This window comes from Haematobia irritans, chromosome 1 (assembly GCF_050003625.1).
Source record: "Haematobia irritans isolate KBUSLIRL chromosome 1, ASM5000362v1, whole genome shotgun sequence".
NCBI classification, from domain to species: domain Eukaryota; kingdom Metazoa; phylum Arthropoda; class Insecta; order Diptera; family Muscidae; genus Haematobia; species Haematobia irritans.
The window spans coordinates 81,249,915-81,262,531 of NC_134397.1; positions in this window are offsets into that span (position 1 = coordinate 81,249,915).

Sequence of the window (12,617 nt, forward strand, 5' to 3'; positions counted from 1 at the left end):
AACCGATCCCCAGATTTGACCTCCAGAGCCCCTTGGAAGAGCAAAATTCTTCCCATTCGGTTGGAATTTGGTACGTGATGTTAGTATATGGTATCCAACAACCATGCAGGAATTGGTTCCTATCAGTCCATAATTATATATAGCTCCCATATAAACCGATCCATATCGGTCTATAGTTATATATGGCCCTCAGATAAATCGATCCCCAATCACACAAAAATTGGTCCATATCAAGTTCATAATTGTATATAGCCCCCATATAAGCGACCCCCATATTTCAATTCTGGCTCTCTACGTACAAAAAGTCCATATCGATTCGTAATTATTTGTAGACTTAACTATACATAACTTTTTTGTCTAATATATACCATGTATGGACTAAATCACAATTTAGAAAAAGGTGTTAAGAAGTTTTAAGATACCACAACCCAAGTAATTCGATTGTGGATGATAGTCTTTCGTAGAAGTATCTACGCAATCCATGGTGGTGGGTACATAAGATTCGGCCTGGCCGAACTTGCGGCCGTATATACTTGTTTTATTTTATTAGAGATTGTCTTTGATAAATACAAATAAACAAGGAATTCGTTAATAAATAAATAAATAAAGTTCCTTTTGTATTTTCTTTTCTCAAGTGGAGTCATTTTTCCTCCTAGGAGAAACGTTTTTTCTAAAGATCATCCCGATATTCGGAAATGCAAATCGCTCACCCAGAGAAGGAATATGATCACCTCAAGCATGTTTTAAGAGCAAAATGTTATTTTTGGGTGGTGACCATGTAACATGGTTTTCGCAACCATGTTATTTTCTCGGAAATCATGTATCTGATTTCAGCAAGCAGGTTATATTTGACGAGAAAATAACATTTTAGTGACAAACATATTACATGGTCACCATACAAAAATAACATTTTGCTCTTGAAACATGTTTGAATTTATCATATTCCTTCTCTGCGTGCAAGAAAATAGTTTTCTTATAAAGAAACAAGTAAGGAAAGCCTAAAGTCGGGCGGTGCCGACTATATTATACCCTTCACCACTTTGTAAGTCCACATTTTCGATACCATATCAAATCCGTCCAATGTGTTGGATGCTATATGAATCCATACACATATATTCTTTATATCTGAGCAGATCTGTACAGAGTTCTGCAATACTTATAGATTTTACGTTTAAGTCGGCTAATGCGCTGAGGTGGAACACAATGTTAGTAAAAAATAGGGGAAACATTTAAATATGAACCAATTTTGAGGCAACTTCGCAAAAGTGTATTTATGATTTATCGGTCGATAGATGTGCAATAGAGTAATAGGAAAATTTGAGTCATTTTGATAAGTTTTCGACTTAGCAGTGGCGATTTGATTAGGAAAATGTAGGTATTTCGGCCAGTTTTCCCTAAATAGGAAAAACATATATATGGAATCTATATCGAAATCTGAATCGATTGCAATCAAATTTCATATGCATAGTTACTATGTTGAAACTACTCCCTGTGAAAAATTTGACGTAAATTGGATAACAACTTTGACCTCTGTGGTCATATGACGGAAAAACGGGCGAAAGATATATATGGGAGCTATATCAAAATCTGAACCGATTTCAACCAAAATAAACACGCATATGCACAACCTTAATTCTACTGCCTGTGCAAAGTTTTAAGTTCAATTCGACTCCCTCTGCAAAAATTCACGTAAATCAGAGTAGCACTTTTGCCTCTGTGGGCATATTAGACCAAATCGGGCGAATGATATATATGGGAGCTATATCTAAATCTGAACCGACATCAACTAAATTTTGCACAATTAACGATACTATAAAACGTACTCCTTGTGCAAAATTTCAAGCAACTCAGGGCAAAACTCTGGCTTTTGAGGCCATATAAATCCAAATCGGACGAAAGATATATATGGGAGCTATATCTAAATCGGAACCGATTTTAACCAAATTAAGCACACTTAACGATACTACTAAACGTACTTGTTGTGCAAAATTTGAAGCAAATCAGGGCAAAATTCTAGCTTTTGGGGCCATATAAGTCCAAATCGGTCGAAAGATATATATGGGAGCTATATCTAAATCTGAACCGATTTCAACTAAATTTGGCACAATTAACGATACTATTAAACGTACTCCTTGTGCAAAATTTCAAGCAACTCAGGGCAAAACTCTGGCTTTTGAGGCCATATAAATCCAAATCGGACGAAAGATATATATGGGAGCTATATCTAAATCGGAACCGATTTTAACCAAATTAAGCACACTTAACGATACTACTAAACGTACTTGTTGTGCAAAATTTGAAGCAAATCAGGGCAAAACTCTGGCTTTTGGGGCCATATAAGTCCAAATCGGTCGAAAGATATATATGGGAGCTATATCTATATCTGAACCGATTTCAACTAAATTTGGCACAATTAACGATACTATTAAACATACTCCTTGTACAAAATTTTAATCAAATCAGGGCAAAACTCTGGCTTTTGAAGCCATATAAGTCAAAATCTGACGAAAGACATATAGGGGGGCTATATCTAAATCGGAACCGATTTCAACTAAATTTGGCGCAATTAACGATACCATTAAACGTACTCGTTGTGCAAAATTTGAAGTAAATCAGGGCAAAACTGTCACTTTTGGGGCCATAAAGGTCCAAATCGGACGAAAGATATATATGGGAGCTATATATAAATCTGAACCGATTTAGCTGATATTTGGTAGTTTATACGGGACTGACAAAACATTCAGATGTACAAAATTTGAAGAACGTCGGTTCATAAATACGTGAATTATGATCAAATCGGTTATAACTATATATGGCAGCTATATCTAAATCTGAACCGATTTTTTCCAAAATCAATAGCAATTGTCTTCTACCCGAAGAAAGACGTTACGTCAAATTTGAGGACGATCGGACTTAAACTGTGGTCATATGAGTGTAAATCGGCCGAAAGCTATATATTGGAGCTATATATAAATCTGAACCAATTTCAACAAAATTTGGCACGCATAGCTACAATGCTAATTCTACTCCCTGTTCAAAATGTCAACCAAATTGGGGTAAAACTCTGGCTTCTGGGACCGTATTAGTCCATATCGGGCGAAAGATATATATGGGAGCTATAACTAAATCTGAGCCGATTTCGGACATGGCTATATCGACTCAGGAGCCCACCCTGAGCATTTTTGCCAAAGAAACCATGTGTCTATCTCGTCTCCTCCTGGGTGTTGCAAACGTATGCACTAACTTATAATACTCTGTTCCACAGTGTGGCGCAGGGTATAAAAACTTGTCCTTAATATTGTATAACTTGCTCATCCTAAAATTTAGATTGAGTAATCTTTTTTCAGTGCATTTAATTCGATTTTGTATGACAAACTTTAGTTGAACTTTGTACACAATCTATGGTGTAGGGTACATAAAGATCGTATATACTGATAAAGGAATATTTTGCATTAACTACGTCAGGATATGGTATCCTTCTCCAAATATTTCGAAGAATAAGAAAAAAAATCCAACTAGTTTTAGCTATCTTGGATATTCACATCATCGCCAAATCATTACCATTTTAACCATACAGTAGTTCATTATTACTATTTTTGGAAATCGTACGAACATCTTCGTTTGCTTTAGTTCATATTGAACTTATGTGTACGGTCATTGAACTTTATACCCACGATTAGTTCATAAACTTTTTGAGACATACTTAATAAAAGTAAGATTTCATTAAGCTGTAGAAAATTTCGAAAAAATAATAAAATTTAACTACTAGAAAATAATTTTTTTCCAATAAAAATAAGTTAAATTTAGCGTTAGTTTAACTACGGAATTTTTTTTTCTGTTTAGGTTTCCTGTCCCGACCAGATATCGAACATTTTTAAGAAAATAGTAGAAGTTTCTCTATACTTTAGAAAGGAGACATCCAATTCCTAAAAAAAAAAAATATTGAAAAATTAGATAGTGAGGCCCTCTTTTCCAACCATGTATCAAAAAATAAGTAACCCTATTTTCACCACATAATCACCTTCTACGGTCCCTGAAGATTTCATATAAATCGGTGCAGCGATTTCCAAGCTTACCTGGTTCCTAAAACAAACAAAGAACTCAATTCGGATTATATAGAAGGGATCCCATATTAATATTTGTATGTGTTACAGGCAGAATGACAAATTCAATATACCACCTATAGTGGTGGCTATAAAAATAATATGCAAATATATTAACATATTCATTCCATAGAGAAAAAATACATTCTCGTAGGCTCTGAATACAACATATAGTCTTGAGCGCATAATAGATAAAAGGAACTATGATTCGGCAAATTTTATCAAAGTAAAACTTCGACAAAAATCTGAATGATGTGCAGCAAATGGTGAAATGTTTTTCCTTCATTTACGAAGAAAAATGTTTCCTGAGTATGAATACACAGAGTTTAATAATGCGTGGGTTCCACTTTCAATGTTAGTCAAAGTTTTTTTATTCAATTTTCCAGGAAAATATGTCTTACTTGCATCATTGTTTTTAAAAGAAACCCAAACTCAATTCACTCGTCTTGGTATTTTATAGCCTGTCTTTTAGCATAAAATTCAAGTTCATCAGTTTTAAACGTTCCATTGTGCATTATTTATTTATGAATCGCAAATTGTTCAGCAAAAAATCTCTTATTGAATCTGAATACTTAATTCAGACATGAACACACATGGATACTTACGGTTAACGTACACGCAGAAAAATTCTTTCCTCTCAAGTGAAATTTTATACCATAGGTTGGTATTAGAGGTGTGCACGTGACACTATGTTGTCGTGACTCACGAAAATGCTCGTCCTACCAAACAATATCGTGCGTGAGTAAGATTTTTCCGTCGTAAGTGTGCGTGAGCGTTAGTAAGCTATTACTCACGTGCATATCTCTAGTTGGTATTTTATTTTCACGGTAAAAACGTGTACTGGAAGAAAATTTATATTTATTAAATTTATATTTGTGATAAATGTTTATATTTTTTTTACAATTTAATAAAAAGTTTCAAAAAAGAATTTTTTATCTTTTTGGTTAATTTCATCTTTACTATGGCTTGTATAATTGGATCTGTGATAAGTTATGTAGCTCAAAATACATCGATGGAAAATGTTTCTCTTCATGTTCGCAAAATGATGCTTTAACGTAAGAAATAAGACCAACTAGAAGAAAATCGACCGAAAAATGAGAAAGTTATAAGCAATTGAGTGAATAAATCTGATGCCAAATCATACAAATATGAGCCACTCACCCACACAGAAATGCATTCTTGTGCGGCCGAGAGCCAATAGTTTATACTTTTCTGGCGGCAAAATGTCATTGTAAAACACGATTTTGTTTTGAGAATTTGCCCTATTTTTATCGATATAAATGTCATCTCAATACCTTGCATTCAAGTACCAACAACGATATAATCGGACATTTCTTGCTAGAGATATATTTTGTTTAACGAAAAAAGGGCGAAAAAATAAAAATAACTGGATATCTCAAAAACTGTTCCATAAAAAAACAAGTAAGAAAAGTCTAAAGTCGGGCGGGGCCGACTATATTATACCCTGCACCACTTTGTAGATCTAAATTTTCGATACCATTACAAGGAAAATGTTGGTATTTTTACCATTTTTGTCGAAATCAGAAAAACTTATATATGGGAGCTATTTCTAAATCTGAACCGATTTCAATCAAATTTTGCACACTTGACTATATTTCTAATTGTACTCCTTGTGCAAAATTTCAACCAAATTCGGCCAAAAATCTGGCTTCTGGGGCCATATAAGTCCATATCGGGCGAAAGATATATATGGGAGCTATATCTAAATCTGAACCGATTTCAATCAAACTTTGCACACTCGACTATACGACTAAGTGTTATGTTTGTACAAAATTTCAAGCGAATCGGTATAAAACTCTGGCTGCTGGATCCATATTAGTGCATATCGGGCGAAAGATATATATGGGAACTATATCTAAATCTGAACCGATTTCTTCCAAAATCAATAGGGTTCTATTCTGACCCAAAGTAGGAACATGTGCCAAATTTGAAGGCGATTGGACTTATTGGAAAAGCTTATTTAACAAGTATATATGGCCGTAAGTTCGGCCAGGCCGAATCTTATGTACCCTCCACCATGGATTGCGTAAAAACTTCTACGAAAGACTGTCATCCACAATCGAATTACCTGGGTTGTGGTATCTTAAAACTTCTTAACATCGTTTTATAAATTGTGAGTTAGCCCATACGTGGTATATACTAGACAAAAAAGGTATGTGTAGATAAGTCTACAAATAATTACGAATCGATATGGACTTTTGCACGGTACGTAGTGCCAGAATTGAAATATGGGGGTCGCTTATATGGGGGCTATATACAATTATGAACTTGATATGGACCAATTTTTGTGTGAATGGGGATAGATTTATCTGAGGGCTATATAACTATAGGACTTAGATATGGACTTAGTTAGGCATGGTTTTTAACGGCCACATACTAGCACAATGACTCGGATGAAATTTGCTCCTCCAAGAGGCTCCAAAACTAAATCTCGGGATCGGTTTATATGGGGGCTATGGCGTGGTTGTTAAATATCATATACTACCACCACGTACCAAATTTCAATCAGATCGGATGAATTTTGCTTCTCCAAAAGGCACCGGAGGTCAAATCTGGGGATCGGTTTATATAGGGGCTATATATAATTATGAACTGATATGAACCAATTCCTGCTTGGTTGTTGGATACCATATACTAACATCACGTACCAAACTTTTCCAAGGGGCTCCGGAGGTCAAATCTGGGGATTGGTTTATATAGGGGCTATATATAATTATGGACCGATTTCGACCAATTTTTGCATGGGTGTTTGAGGCCATATATTAACACCACTTTCCAAATTTCAACTGAATCAGATGCATTTTGGTCTTCCAAGAGGCTCCGAAGGTAAAATTTGGTGATCGGTTTATATGGGTGCCGATGTGGACCAATTTTTGCATGGTTATTAGAGATCATATGCTGACACCATGTACCAAATTTCAGCCGGATCGGATGAAATTTGCTTCTCTTGGAGGCTTTGCAAGTCAAATCTGGGGATCAGTTTATATGGGGGCTATATATAGTTATTGACCGATATGGACCAATTTTTGCATAGCTGTTTGAGACCATATACTTACACCATGTACGAAATTTCAGCCGGATCGGATGAAATTTGCTTCTCTTAGAGGCTCCGCAAGCCAAATTTGGGGGTCCGTTTATATGGGGGCTATACGTAAAAGTGGACCGATATGGGCCATTCGCAATACCATCCGACCTACATCAATAATAACTACTTGTGCCAAATTTCAAGTTGATAGCTTGTTTCATTCGTAAGTTAGCGTGATTTCAACAGACGGACGGACGGACATGCTCAGATCGACTCAGAATTTCACCACGACCCACAATATATATATATATATATATATATATATATATATATATATATATATATATATATATATATATATATATATATATATATATATATATATATATATATATATATATATATATATATATATATATATATATATATATATATATATATATATATATATATATATATTTTATGGGGTCTTAGAGCAATTTTTCGATATGTTACAAACGGAATGACAAAGTTAATATAACCCCATCGTATGGTGGAGGGTATAAAAATAGTGTAACAAACTAATTTTGTCAAGTGTTATAAGCTCGAATGAATAAGAAAAGAACAACGGTTGCGGCACTTGTTTTCCAATCATTTTTTTTTTGCGTGTATAAGCCCCATAGGAATGCTGACTCAGTTATCCCTCTCAATGGTGTGTTTCAAGTATTTTCTACGTTTATGTGTAAAAGGTGTGGAGACCACAGGATAATATCAAGTGTTCCATGTTTTTGTGGTGGTCTGGAGTACATCGTAGTTCACAAAACTGGATTTGTTTATTTTTGGTTGAAGAAAACGTTTCACCAGACCCAAGCAACATGTGTTTCCTATGCAAATAGGTTATTGGGTCCTTTCGTTCGGCCTTGTTGTTTTTACTGCTCCAGGTTGTGGTTGCTTTGTGGCAGTATCCAATTGAACATTAGAACACTTCAGCATCCATCCATCCATCAAGTGCCCTTACCATTCTCCGTCGCTACAAAAAAATCCCACATTTTCCATCTTATTCACTAAGCGACACGGGGAGGAGGTGAATGGAGAATATGAAATTGTAAACATCAATCGGCTATGGACTTGTAATAGTCTTCAGCTTCGACGAGCATACTGTCATTGGCGGGAATCGTTCTGCTCGGCTCGGCTCAGTTCGGTTTGGTTCGTTGCAGCTCAGTTGTGTTTATTTGGCTGTGTCCGTTCAAGCATGCAAAAATGGAAATTTACCTGTATATTCCCAGATATCTTTTGAAATTGCTTTTCAAATCTCCCTCCCCACTCCCCGATGCTCCACTCATTCCACTAAGTCCCATTTGAAGCATTAGCACCCACAAACGGGTTTTCATTTCTTCAGGTAGTATGATCCAATTGAGCTTTCTTTGAGGGATTTAGTCCTGAATAGAAGAGTTGTTATTGTTATGTTTTATTCAGCGTTTTGTAAAGAACATGAACTACATGCAAAAGAAATGAAGTACGTCTACAACAAAACTACTGAGGCCAGTTGTCTTCCGGTATTATGAAGGCCTTGTGAGAATGAGGCCATATTATCAACGATATTCACATATGCATGTGCACCAATATGCCTTCTACAATGAAATTGAATTGTTGATATTCGGGTATTACTTTATAATACTGCCCAAATATGCACAATATCGCTTAATATGTACACTGAAAAAAAGCATGTCCAGTTCCAAAGATTTTGTCTTTACTTTGTATTTTGGTATGGATTCCACGCCAAAGAAGCGGAGAATTCAAGTAAGGATACTTTTAAGACACAATTCTCTTTTAAATTTGGGGTTTGTGTTCTTGACTCTAGGAAGCAAATTTTAATTTGTCGCTTTTTCAGCTTTTTTTCTTCATATGCCATCAATGTCCTTTAAAAACAAATTAACGACAACTTTATTTTCGAAATTCAGTACTTCCAGTAAAAATTATGCTATGTTTCAAGTAAAAAACGTCTTTAAAATAAAGTTTTGAAAAACATGCCTATATTTGAACGATTTCTTGCTTTGTGGACAAGATGCAAAAAGACAACAATCTTAAAGACAATTTCATTAAATTTAAAGAATTTTTCTGAATTATTAAAGTCAAGTTGACCTTAGCCCAAACATTTTTTCTTTCATGTTATGATACCCATTTTTAAGTTAAATCACTTAATTATAAGGACAATACGTCTTCATTGAAAAGTTTATCGACTTTTGGACAAGAGAAAAAACTTTATATTAGAGAAATTCGTCTTCAATGCATTCGTATTTTAAAGACATGAAATCTTTGACCTCACGACAATAATTTTTTCAGTGTGGCCATGATTTATATACATATGCATTTGTATGTAACGCAAAGAAGGATCAGTCTTAGACTCATGGTTTAGTATACCGATCGTTTTAGAATTAAATTCTGAATGGGTATCTTAACATGAAAGAAAAAATTTATAGGCTAAGGTCAACTTGACTTTAATAATTCAGAAAAATTCTTTAAATTTAATGAAATTGTCTTTAAATTTGTTGTCTTTTTGCATCTTGACTACAAAGCAAAAAATCGTTCAAATATAGGACATGTTTTTCAAAACTTTATTTTAAAGAAGTTTTTTCTTCAAACATAGCATAATTTCTACTGGAAGTCGAGTCGTAATTTGGAAAATAAAGTTGCCGTTAACTCGTTTTTAAAGGACTTTGATAGCATATGAAGAAAAAAAGCTGAGAAAGCGAAAAATTAAAATTTGCTTCCTAGAAGCAAGTACACAAAACCTAAATTTAAAAGAGAATTGTGTCTTAAAAGTATCCTTACTTGTATTCTCCGTTTCTTTGGCTCGGAATCAATACCAAATTTTTTAAAGTAAAGACAAAATCTTTGGAACCGAGTATGCTTTTTTTTCAGTGCACGTACAGCTCGTAGTTTTAACATAATCCGATCATCTTCATATTTGGCATAGGATCTTACTTCCGCTCAGAGACAATCGCTATTTATTTTGGTTCCGTTTGCCCGATCAACTTGGGGCCCGATACAAAAGTTTAATACCGATTTACTTGAAATTTTGCATATTGCTCTACTCTAGCAATATGTACGAAATTTGTTTCAAATCGGTTATCGGTTTAGATATAGCTCCCATATATATGTATGTTCATCTGATTTGGGAAAATATGGCAGAAAATTGCATTTTTTTTTTAAAGATTTTACTTAAATTGATATGAAATTTTATATCGGAAATAGATTTAGCATTTTATTTATGTATATAAAATGTGACACATCTGTTCAGATTTAGATATAGCTACCATGTCCTTAGTATTTAAATAAATATGGCCAGAATATCCACATTTTACACACAATTTAAGTGAAGGTTTCCCCATATTGTAGGCACTGTAAAGGCAGACTTTGCACAGAACGGTTAAGATTTAGATAAGGCCCGACTTGTGTAAATGTCGAGATCTAGCCCATAGTCTTGGATTTTACTTTCATTGTGTTTCGCCCCAGACCGATAAATTTTAAGTCTAGAGGGTTTGTAGAAGTGTAAAAAATGTTGTACAAACCAGTTCAGATTTAAATATATGTATTTGGAAAAACCCACTATATAACTCCCAGCAAATTTGGGGGATTGGACATGGTATCTAAAAATTTAGTCTACAAAATGGTAAAGGGTATAATATAGTCGGCTCTGCCTGACTTTAGACTTTACGAGAGCGTTTCGGAAACTTCTTAGCCTTTATTGTTTTACCCTTTTGCAGATAGTCAATCAATAAAATACCTTTGAAGTCCCAAAAAACCGTTGCCATAACCTTACCAGCCGATTGAATTGTTTTTGCCTTCTTTGGGGCACTTCCTCCAGCTTCAGTCCATTGTTTGGATTGTTCCTTTGTCTCTGGAGTGTAGTGGTGGATCTATGACTCATCAACAGTTATGAAACGACGCTTAAAATCCATTTTATTTCGCTTAAAACGATCCAACCGAGCTTGAGAAATGTTCATTCTTATGCGTTTTTGATCGACTGTAAACAAATGTGGCACCTATCTTGCAGAAAGCTTTTTCATCTACTTCATGCAAAATTAAATGGACTCGATCATTTGAGATGCCCACGATATTAGCAATTTCACGCACTTTTATTCGTCGATCATTTAATACCATATCATGCACTTTGGTTACAATTTCTGTTGTTGTTGCTGTTTTTGGACGTCCACGCATTTCTACTTTTTCCATTGTAAAAAAAAATTGCAGGTGCGTCTTTTTTGAACACCTGTTTCTATATGAAGGAGTTGCCAGATGGAAACAAAATTTTACATGTGTTCATAACAGAGATGGAAGTTTCCAAAACACTTAACTTTTTTCTGTTTATACCGCGCTTTTTGTGCTAGGCTAAGAAGTTTCCGAACTGCCGTCGTACTTACTTGTTTCTTCATTTGCTATCAAAGTCCATTAAAAACGTGTGAACGACTACTCAAATTTCCAATTTTAGACTCGACTACAAGTGAAAATTATATGTTTAAAGTAAAAAAAACTACTTTAAAATAAAGTGTAAAAAACATTTCCAATTTTTAAATGCTTTCGGATGAAAAAAAAAGTTCACTACTTCGATAGCGACACGTGTTTTGTTGGGATGCCTTCAAACAACCATACAAAAATTAATATTTATCGGTCCATAATTATATAATTGATCTAAGAACCATACACTATTTATTTTATTATCGGTTCATATATAGATAATACATAATTAATTTTTTTTTTTTTAATTCTACACAGACTGCTTTTCATATGTTTGGGTGTAAAAATTATATGTTTGGAACTCAAATTTTTTTAACACAATATTTTTAAGTGCAAGCATATCATGTTCGTTAACTGGCATATCATGTTTGGGACATATATTTTAATATGTTAGAACATATTATGTTTGGGACATGTTTGTAAATATAATATGCTTAGATGCAAACATATATTAATTTGGAAATAGCGTATAAACATATATGTGTTTAGAAAGAGAGACCTAGAGAGTATGCTGGAAGTAAAATAATGGAAGTAACCAATTGGCGCCTTAAAAATATATCCACACAAAGAAAATTCCATTACAATTTTTTACTACCAGTGAAAGTGAAGCATAATATGTTTGAACAATACAAACAATGTTTTGTTTGGACCAATCCTGAAAATATATACGCTTGAAGCAAAATAAGTTTGGGGTATATGCTACTGAAGCGATTTTTTGAGGATGTAAACGAATAAAAAGCAGTAAAAAAACTCAATTAGCTGATGGCCTCTGTAGTCAATGCTACTATTCTAATATTATTCTTATATTTTACTAGAAGTCTAATTTGGTAAATAAATAAATAATAAGAAGCTAAAAATAATTTATATTTTTCTTTATTCCTTCTTCAATTCTAAATAAAACAACAAAAAACTCAAAACAAAAAGTAAAGAATTCAGAGAGATAAATAAACATAACAAAAAAATTCGCATGT